We start from the raw sequence: 11168 nt of genomic DNA on the forward strand, positions 1-11168 counted from the left end.
ATATATATATATATAAAATATATATATAAAACACCCTACAAGTAAGAGGCAAAGAGGGGACTTGAACTCAGTTCTGTCCAAACAAAGCCTGTATTTTTAACCACAGTTATTCCTTCAAATATCTTCTTGGGGTGAACAAGTCCGAGTCTGACCAATGTGGTTTATTTTTGTGGCCATAGTCAATATGAAGAAAAGAATTGGTGTTTTTCCTGACAATGAATGGACAGTTTTGATTTTTGAAATTGATGGATTTTAGGAGATAAGAGCCTCTGCTATGTCCATGACACTTTACTAAAAGGGCCCATTCTAACCCCAGAATATCTGTAAAGTGTATCTTTACCTTCAAATTTGTAAAGACGCTTCCAAAGATACTAAACGACAAGAAAATATAAAGAAGATGGTGCAGAGGAACAACACAGATAAGAGGCAAAATGGGTACCCCAAAATAAGGCCAATTAATGCAAGAATGGAAGAACTTAACTCTAATACACACCACTAGTAGGTAATTAAAGAAGAAATGACTTTAAATAATGCCTACTATTCTAAATTTTTGTAGGCAGAATTTGAAACTCTTAATTTTCACTGGGTTGCAATTCAATGACCATTAAGTACCTTCTCAGCCAGAAACATTTGGACTTCTTTTGACATTTAAAAACTTGTCCCCAAACCTTTCCCTTCCATGCTTAAATTTCTCCTCTTCAGACTTTGGTCTTTCTTTAAAAAAAAAACAAAAAACAAAAAACAAAACTCTTCTGTTTATTTTCATTCAATTCAAGGTGAGAGACAAGGGATTACTTCTTTCTTGTAGAGTTCTAGCACCAATGCTGAGTTTAATTGAAGGGCTAAGGGAATGAGTCTAATGGCAGCAAATCTGAATTAGTCCAACTGCCAAGGAGCAGATTATGAAACTAGTCATGTGCTTGTAAAGCAATCCCAGGTTTCGCTTTTGGAAAGCTGGATTTAAGGGTAACTAAAATCAATGCCTTGGGTCTAATGGGGGAAGAATAAAGTCTGATCTGCCTTCATCATATTAAGTTTCAAACCCACCATCCCCAGTCTCAGTTTCAAGAAGAATTAGCTGGAAAGCTTGAGAACGGGACGCTTGGGGGTCTAGGGGAATTGACCGAGAGGGAACAACCAGCTCCTTGGGTCAAACTGCACAGAGACACAAGGGGAGCCTATGCTGCCAGTTTGATAAGCAGCCCTACTGATTCTTCAGCTCATCAGAGTTCTGGACAGAGAGATGTATGATTTTATTATTGTTTATTCCTTGACCTAGAGCCAAAATAAGCCCCCTGAACTGAAAATCCAGCTTTGCATCTAAGGCATTTTGGTGTCTCCACTGTGGCAAAGGAAAACACTTTTTTCCCCCTGTTGCTATGTACATTGGCAAATATCCTATCCAAAGAATTGTGCTCCAAGAACTCTGGAAACACCTGCCAGCAGAAAACTTGGGAGCTTTGTTTAAACAAGTGTACCTGCCAACTTTCCAGAACTGTTGACTTTATAGGACTGAAAAACGTGGACTATTTTAAAACCTACTTGATGGATAACAGGAACTGGGCCATAGAGATGAGGCACGGAATGTGCCTAGAATCATGTTTATCTTTTTTTTTTTTTTTTAACATTGCGTAGTCTCAGTCTTGTGCAAGGACACTGCAATGTTAATCTCCCTTTAGCACTGAGCCCACCACGTGGCTCTGAATCGAGAGAGTGCTTGGGACTGAATTCAAGATATTTGGCAAAACAAGAGTTTCCAAGAAATACTGTGGTAATCCAAAGCACTAGGCTCCATGACATGCACAGGCATGGAAAAGACATCTTTTAGGTTATTATACGCATGTAGGTTCCTTTTGCATTATCTTTTAGGGCAAATTGTCAATCACCCAGTGTGGACACTCTTGAGTCTTAGAGTGTATTTGCAAGTCTGAGTCTTGCTTGGACTCAAGTATAATAAAAAGTTCCACTCTCATTTCCCCTGTCAAGTTAATACCATAAGTAATTGTCCAATGGGCAACAGGCCATCTTGGGGGTATTAAATAAAGGCATTTAGATGTATACATCTTGATCGCTGGCATTAAAACATTTTGTCCTGCTCAGGACAATAGCATTTAGTGGAATTTTTTTTCATTGCAATAGGCAGCACATGATGGTTTAAGAGGAGCTGAGCTGAAGTCAGCAAGGAAAGTATGAAGATACCATGTTATTCCACCTTGCAAAGCATGAGGTGGTCCCACTGAACTTCAGCTTTTTCCTTGGCTGGGCATGATATGATGTTTTCTGGAGAAGACCAATGCTGCTCATCCAAAGGCCCCTGAAGATGCTCATTTACTTTGTGTGATTGGGAGGAAGGATGTTGAAAACCTCTTCTTTGGGGTGCCCATCTTCTGGCCTGCCATGAGAGTTCTACCATTTCGAGGTAGGACTTCATTCCTTTGGATGAAGTCTCCTTAGGACAGTCACTTTGTTTCTTGGATCCTCAGTGTCCTCACCTATAAAATTGGGTTTAAATTATGTATCACTTAGCTGCCACCATGATAAATGCTTTACACTGAGGGTTTACAGGTCGTTTCTGCCTCCCCTGCCATTGGCTAAGGCAAGGCACATGACCAATGCCAAAGTCAAGAAGTGTAGAAATATACTGCATCTATGAAAAGGCGATGGTAAGAGTGTGGTACAAGGAGAGAACTAAAGTTCAACCTACCACAGACTGTTTCAGTGGGTTCTAAACTCTGAGGTTTTTGCAGCTGAAAAAGAGATTTCTCAAATATGATCTGTTGCAGAATCCCAAAATGAAAAAGAAAATGTATTTAAAGCTATAATTATTCTGTAGGTCCTCTAGGGAACTCCTTAAACATTAGTTTTCAAACATTAGTGCATATAAGTATCATGGTGTGAGTTTGGAAACATTAAGGTCCTGATACCCTCTGTGACATTCTGATTTAGTGGAACTGAGTTGGGGGTCTGGGAAATCCCATTTTCTTTTTTTAAATTTTTTTTAACGTTTGTTTATTTTTGAGACAGAGAGAGACAGAGCATGAACGGGGGAGGGGCAGAGAGAGAGGGAGACACAGAACCGGAAGCAGGGTCCAGGCTCTGAGCCATCAGCCCAGATCCGGACGTGGGGCTCGAACTCCCGGACCATGAGATAGTGACCTGAGCTGAAGTCAGACGCTCAACCGACTGAGCCACCCAGGCGCCCAGAAATCCCATTTTTAATAAAACCCTCCAGATTATTCAGAGGCAAGGGCTCTGTGGAGCCTAATGACTCTAGGATCCCAGGATTCTAAGCAGCACCTCTATTTTGACAGGACATAGAGTGTCAGGTACCAGCATGGTTTTACTGAGTCAGGTTATCTATGTCAGCTGAGATATATTACAGTTTCTTTCCCAGTTGATGCATTTGGCAGGGACAGCAAATCCACAAGCCAATGCAAATAGAAAAGGTGGAAGCAGGAAGGGAGCAAAGGCATTTTATCAAGGTCGTTGTTTACAACAACAATTCTAAAGAGTAAAGGTGGGCGCTGATTTTAAATATTGCTTCCAGAAGCTCAGAGTTAATCAGCAGTTATCCCAGGCAGTGAAAAACTCAAGCAAAACCTTAGTTATTTGATATAACAGTTAGTGTTCCACTGGAGAAACATAGCCAGTAGGATATCTATCTGTCATCTGTCTGTCTATCATCTATCTATTCATATCTATCTATCGACCTATCTACCATCCATTGATCTATCATCTATCTATATTATCTATTATGTATCTATCAATCAGCTTATTCAATTAGCAGTTGTTGGGGCTGGCTCTACATGTTAGAATTCCTTGGGACAGGCCATGCTGTCAGGAAGGACAGGCTGGAAGTCTTGGACAGGAGTTGAAACCTGAGTCTACAAGCAGAATTTTTCCTCTTCCAGGGAAACCTCAGTTCTGCCCTTAAATTCTTTTAACTGATTCAATCAGGCCCAACCAGATTATAGAGGGTAATCTCCTTTACTTAAAGTCAACTTATTGTAGATGTTAATCAGATCTACAAAAATACCTTCACAGCAACACCTGGATTAGTGTTTGATTGAACACCTGAGTACAACTCAGCCAAACCAAACAGACACTTAAAACTGAGCATCACAACTGAAGATTCCTCTTCTAGCTATTTTCCATCTTTGTGTGTCATCTATATTCTTACTTAACATTTTTAAGTGAACTCATTGCCCTCCTCATTTTCGCTTTTCCTAAGCAGTGATTACTATGAAATTACTGATTTGATTTGCCAGTTGTGGAGATTATAAAAATAAAATTAATTATAACTATTAAAAGAATTAAATAATTTAGCACACCCTCGTGGAAATGCTATATCATCAAACCACCTGCCAGAAGGCTTTGCAACAAAGATGAAATTTTAATGCATCAAAGAAAGTCTTGAGCCAGTTACTCACCTAGGCATGGCAAAATCCAGGAAGATGTTTCCTGTTGGACAACATCTTGGGAAAATCTGGTGTGTAAGTACCCAGGGCTTGGCAGTGAGACAGCTGTGTTGAGGAGGAAGGATGGAAGAATGCTGAGGGCTTTTGGACAATTTCATATATTTTTGAGGAATGACTTTAGCCTCCTGTATTATAACTTTCAGGAGGCAATGTTGCAAAGAACTTGAAATAATTGATTCCATCAAACTAAAGAGACTGAGGATGAAGAAGAACTAATCTTTGCCCTTACCACTCCTACAGTCTAGCGGTGAAGAGAAATAGCAAAAGGTGATTGTAGACCAATATGGAATATGTTGCTGAAGACCCGCAGGGGTGATGAGTAAAGGAGTAGAGCACTCGGGAGGGGCTGCCTGGAGAAGAGGGTGTCTGAGTTGAGGTTCAAAGGGTAGTAGGAATTAACTTGGTGAATAGGTCTGAGAGATGGGGTAGGGGGAGCATTCCATGTAATGTGGAAGCATGAAAGAAGTCACAGACTTGAACTTGCATAGTGTGTGTGTGTGTGTGTGTGTGTGTGTGTGTGTGTGTGTGTGTGTCTAGGGGATAGGACTAGGAATAACTTCAATAAAGGTAAATATAGTCAAAACAGGGTTACCACGCTGCACAACTCCAGCATTCCCCAGGAACAAAGACCTTAGTTCCCACTGTAGAGTCTGCAAGAACATAGGTGCCTGAGGCACAAATCATGGAGGTTGGAGTAGTAGGAGGTGGTGGTGGAGAGGTAGGCAGAATTTAGATCATCATGAGTTCTTAATTCTGTGATAAAGAATATGGCCTTGGGCAATCAGGCTACAGGGTAATGCTGGATTTCCCAATGGTCGGAACAAGCATATACTTAAGAAATCAACGGATCAGGAGAAGAAAATAATTTTATTTTGAAATGATTTGTAAAATTTGTAAGAGCAAAAGTAGCCATTTTAGAAAAAAAATCCCAAAGCATTGGGTTTTCTTATATTTATTTAATGTTTTAGTATTGCTTTTGTTTTTAAATTACATATGGGAGGATGGAGCTAGGCAGGAGGCAGCATAATGTTGTCCATGTTTTGGACAACTAAGGGTTTTCAGATCTTGCTGTTGATGATGTGTAGCTTTTGAAAACTGTTACTATGAAAAAAATGAAGGAGGGAGAACCTGGGTGACCAGGGTTAGATGCCTTGTTTTGGTACTAGATGAAATAAAATAGTGTTTTGCTTTTGTTTTTACGTTCACTGACCTCTGTGTAATGTATACGACAGCATCTTGATATTACAAAGTTTCAAAATTATTAGAAGAAAAATATATTAAATCAAAGTTCCTGACAGGAAACACATGGCACATTCAAATGAAAAAATTCAGGGCAATTTACCAAAGTGATCATTTACTGACGAAGGTAGAGCAATTACTTTGGTTTAAGGGAAACCAACAGGGAATATTCTGAGACTAGCAACGGTAGGAAGCCGTTAGGAACCCACAGAGTGAAGGGCCAATGGCTCGGAGTAGTAAACCGAATCCTGAGATCCTAGATGCAGTTGTTTTTTTTTTTTGTTGTTGTTGTTGTTGTTGTTTGTTTGTTTTTAGTTTTTTCTTTTTATTAAGTTTATTGATTTGGAGAGAGAGAGCATATGCGGATGGGGGAGGGGCAGAGAGAGAATCCCAAGCAGCCTCTGAGCTGTCAGTGGAGAGCCAGATCCCGCAACAGAACTTACAAGCTGTGAGGTCATGACCTGAGCAGAAACCAAGAGTCAGATGCTTAACTGACTGAACCACCCAGGTGCCCCTAGATGTAGTTGTAAGAGGCCAACAGAACTGGAGCTGTGACCTTTGGGTAGAAGCACAGAACCAACATGAGCTAACCAGCATGGAGAACGCCAGGAGAAGAAACAACTTGTGCTCATTCTCCTCTTGCCTTCCAGATTTCTGACAATGCCTCCTGAGTTGAGTTGACCAAACTCAAACAGAGCCAGGGGAAAAGGTTGTCCAGCAATGAATCCATAACAGTCAATTTCCACTACAGAAAACAGGACGAAGAAAGGATAGCCAAGTGGGACTGGAGAGGTGAACAGAAAATAGCTAGCCAAGGCATACACAGCAAGCAAATATTTAAATAAGTACTTACCTTCTACACGAGGTATCAGCAAAACATGGGCCATATCCATTCTGCAGCCTGTTTTGGGAAATAATTTTTTATTGGAACACAACCACGCTCATTTATTTACGTATCTTCGGTGGCTCCCTTTGTGCTACAATGACAGGGCTGAGCAGTGGGTACGGAGACTATCTGGTCTGTGAATCTGAAAATATTCATTATATGGCCTTTTACACAAAACCTTTGCCAACTCCTGTTCTACATAATAAAAAGTAGGCCTTCCCCTTCGTAGAAGTGTTTCATAGTGATAACAACATACACGCCAAGAAGTGCCCTCCTTTTTTGACCTCTGTCACCACTAAATGTGTATTATTTTCAGTCTTGATTTTTTGATGAACTGAAGCTATGTTTTTATATAAATAAGTAAATAAATAGAAAATGCATTTGAAATAAACAAAAGTGCAAATCTAGACTGACATGTTTATGGTAGCCTTCCTAATTTACCTGGTTGCTCAGGTGTGTTTTTTTCTTTTTCTTTCTTTCTTTCTTTTTCTTTTTTTTTGTTTTTTGGTTGTTTTTGTTTCTGAGCGAGAGAGAGAGCGCGCACACACACACACACGCACACACACACATGGGGAGGGGCAGAGGGAGAGGGTGAGAGAGATTCCACACCCAGAGTGGAGCCCAGTATATGTAGGGCTCTATCTCAGGATTGTGAGATCATGACCTGAGATGAAATCAAGACTCAGATGCTTAACTGACTGAGCCACCCAGGTGCCCCAAGTCTGGTCATTTTAAAAGCATTATTCCAAATGTATATTATATATATATATATATATATATATATATATATATATATATTTTTTTTTTTTTTTTTTTTTTTTTTACATATATAAACTATCTGGGATGCCTGGGTGGCTCAGTTGGTTAAACGTCCGACTCTTGATTTTGGCTCAGGTCATGATCTCACAGTTCATGAGATCGAGCCCTGTGTAGGGCTCCGTGCTGATAGCGTGCAGCCTGCTTGGGATTCTTTCTCTCCCTCTCTCTCTGTCCCTCCGCTGCTCACATGCAGGCATGCTTTCTCTCTCCCTCTCTCTCCTCTTTCTCTCTCTCTCTCAAAAATAAATAAGCTTAAAAAAAAACTTGACCCAACTCAAGCATATGATTATTTAAGTGCAATTGTCATGGTGAGAGAGAAGGAGAGATAAATATAAAGAAAAATTGAAAGAAATGTAGATTTTCACATCAAGGGTCATAGTAGGTTCACCTGTGACTTGTTTCCAAGTGATTTTTTTACCCTGTTGTCTTGTTAATGAATTTATATCAAAACTCTTAGGTGCTGCTCTTATAAATTATGGCTTGGATCTTTCTTGCTACTGTTCCATTCCACATTTCCACAAAATTTCCACCAGGATTTATTCTGCGCTCTGGAATAGCAAAGGCTATACTTGAAGTTAGAAAGTGCACCATATAGCTTTTCTTCAATAACTGCTGGCAGCAGCAGTGAAGGAGAAGGAGAACAAAAGACAATGGAAAGGAAAGAAATGTTTAACACAGTAATATACTGCCTCCTATAAATGTGTATAAAGACTGAATTCTTTTAAACTATATGTAAAAAATTACATGTCAAAAAACACCATAATGAAGTCAAAGTACAAGTTGAAAAACGAATATATATGTTTATGTGTGTGTGTGTTTGCCACTCATAACACCAAATTTCAATAAATGAATGAGAAGGAACAAATCGATAGTCAGTCAGAAAAAATGGAACACAAGTGGCACTCACATTATGGGAAAACGCTCATTTTTATTTGTAATAAGAGAAGTCTGAAACAAAATTATGAGGTGGCATTTTTCATCTTTCTCGCTAATGCGGTTTGATTACACACACCTATGGGATCAGGCATGCTTGTGCGTTGCAATATATGAGTGTGAATGGTTACATCCTTAATGGAAAAAATTTAGCAATTTTTTGGCATTATAAATGGTATACAGTTCGAACCCATGGATTCTGCTTCCAGAAATCCTGGTAGGATTCTATATGTGAGAAATGATGTGGGTGCCATAACCAACAATACATGCATTATTCACTGTTCCATTATGTGTTAGAGCACAAGATTGGTATCACTTAATGAGATCTAGAAGATTGGTTAACAAATCAGGAATGCAAAGAATAAAGATAAGTCAGCACATAGATCCACACTCCTAAAATGGCCCCCAAAAGGGTGTGGTGTCTTCAACACGCCATTCTCTATTTGAAGGTCGTGAACTTTTGCCTTAGTAAAAGTTACAAAGAATGCAAAATTAAGAAGCTATTAAAAAAATACAGCATCTCTATCGAAATGGAATGATCTTGAAGATATATGCTATACAATCCAGCAGGATGCCCATACAAGGGAGTCTGGGTGGTGAATTTCTTAGGAATCAGCCTCCTGAAGGCACTGAGCAGGACAGAGAAGACTGAGGAATAACTCTAGTAGGGCGATTATTATTATTAAACATGGGGGCGCCTGGGTGGCACAGTCGGTTAAGCGTCCGACTTCAGCCAGGTCACGATTTCGCGGTCCGTGAGTTCGAGCCCCGCGTCAGGCTCTGGGCTGATGGCTCAGAGCCTGGAGCCTGTTTCCGATTCTGTGTCTCCCTCTCTCTCTGCCCCTCGCCGTTCATGCTCTGTCTCTCTCTGTCCCCCCCCCCAAAAAAAATTATTATTAAGCATGCCTCTCACAGTATTGTTGGCACGAAGATCAAAATGGGCAAAATACTTTGAAAAGCACAACCTGTGATATGACTGAAAGACCTATTTATTAACCTGTTGGATCCGCTCATGGCGTAGGCTCCTTGTTGGTTCCAGGTCAGACTTAATTTTCATCTGTCAGTTACTTGACGAGAGACATAACTTGAAATGCTTGGAGAAGGAAAAAAACAAGAGTTTTGAGTAAGACCATCTACTACATGTCAGTGTTTAAAAACACCGAGCTCCAATCATTCTGTCCTCGACTCAGAAAGCGGGTGGGGGAAGGTCACAATAAAAAGTACAAGTAAATGATGTGTCATCTTGTTGTTTCTTTGGGGTTAGACTGTCATAGACAAAAATCATCTACCTTTACCTCTTAACCCCAAATCAAATCTTGGGTGGGAACTTTCTCAAATGCTAGATTTACCATGAAGCATGTTTTGACCTCCCCCAGATCTGGAAAATCACCTCTCATTTTCCTGAATTCCCCTAGCACTTTACTTTGTATTCCTTACACACAATATCTCATCTTATACTCTGTAACTTTGTCATGTAGGAACTGGGAGGTCCATTGCACAGAGGAAGTAAGCCCTGATTCATTCACCTTTGTGAGTTATCTTCCAAAATGACATCACAGTGCCAGATACTTAGCAGGTATTATGGGCTGAATTTGTGTCCCCCTACTATTCATATGTTGAAACGCTAACCCCCAGCATCTCAGCATGTGACTGTATTTGGAGATGAAGATTTTCAGGAGGTAATTAAGTTAAAATGAGGCCTTTTGGGTGGGCCTTATCCAATCTGACTGGTGTCCTTATAAGAAGAGGACATAGCACACACAAACAGACACAAGGGGGGCCAGGTGATGACATGGTGAGAAGCTGGCCACCTGCAAGCCCAGGAGAGAGACCTCAGAAGAACGCAAAATCTGCTGACACCTTAATCTCGGAGTTCCAGCCTCTGGAGCTATGAAAAAATAAGTTGTTGTTCAAGCCACCGGGTCTGTGTCATTTTGTTTGACGGCCCCAGCACACTAATACAGTAGGTATTCAAATAAATATGACTTGTCATACCCTACTGAGCTCAGCTACCAAGTCATACCATGTGTCTACACTTGACTGGAACTCAATTTATTTAACTCCTGGAAAGGATATATCTGAAACAAAGCTAGAGAATGTACTTGCCATTGAAAGAAAGTTGGTAGAATTAATCCATAATGGGCATTCTGTAAAGGTAAGAAGGTTGAGAATTTAAGAATTTGTACCAGAATCAGATAGCCTCTTGATCAAACATCAGCACCACTGTTTGTTTTATTGACTGTGGGTAAGTTATTTTAGCTTTCTATGCCACAACTCCACAACTTTCACATCGGTACAATGGGCGTAATCGTAATTTTCTACTTCATGGGGGTTTTGTGAATATTAAGTAAGTCCATGCAAAATGTTCAGAACAGTTCTCCACCACAGAAAGCACTCAAACTTTCTTTTTTAAAAGCTCTTATTTGCTAAAGCTAGTTATGAACTAGGGTGATGATGGCAGCCTCTCTGAAAAGAGCAAATAAATCAGAGTCTGTCTTAGATGACCGTATAATTGACGAACGCTGTCTCCTATTCTAACTTACATCCTCAGAATCAGAGAGGAGTTCATAGTTACAGAATCAGAGCCACAACAGCTTAAGGAAGTGGGGTGACAAGAGAGTAGACTTCTTTGGTACCATTTTACTTAAGAATAGGTGTCCCTTTACAGTTGACTTTCAAGACCATTGGTAAATAAGTACCCAATACTCACAAGCAGAGAGTTCTGGTGTGACTTGTGGTATAAGTGTCAGTTTCCAAATGACAGTCATTATTTAAATAGGATCTCCCTACCAGAAAAATGAGGAGGATTCTGG

This window comes from Prionailurus viverrinus, chromosome C2, assembly GCF_022837055.1.
Source record: "Prionailurus viverrinus isolate Anna chromosome C2, UM_Priviv_1.0, whole genome shotgun sequence".
Taxonomy (NCBI): domain Eukaryota; kingdom Metazoa; phylum Chordata; class Mammalia; order Carnivora; family Felidae; genus Prionailurus; species Prionailurus viverrinus.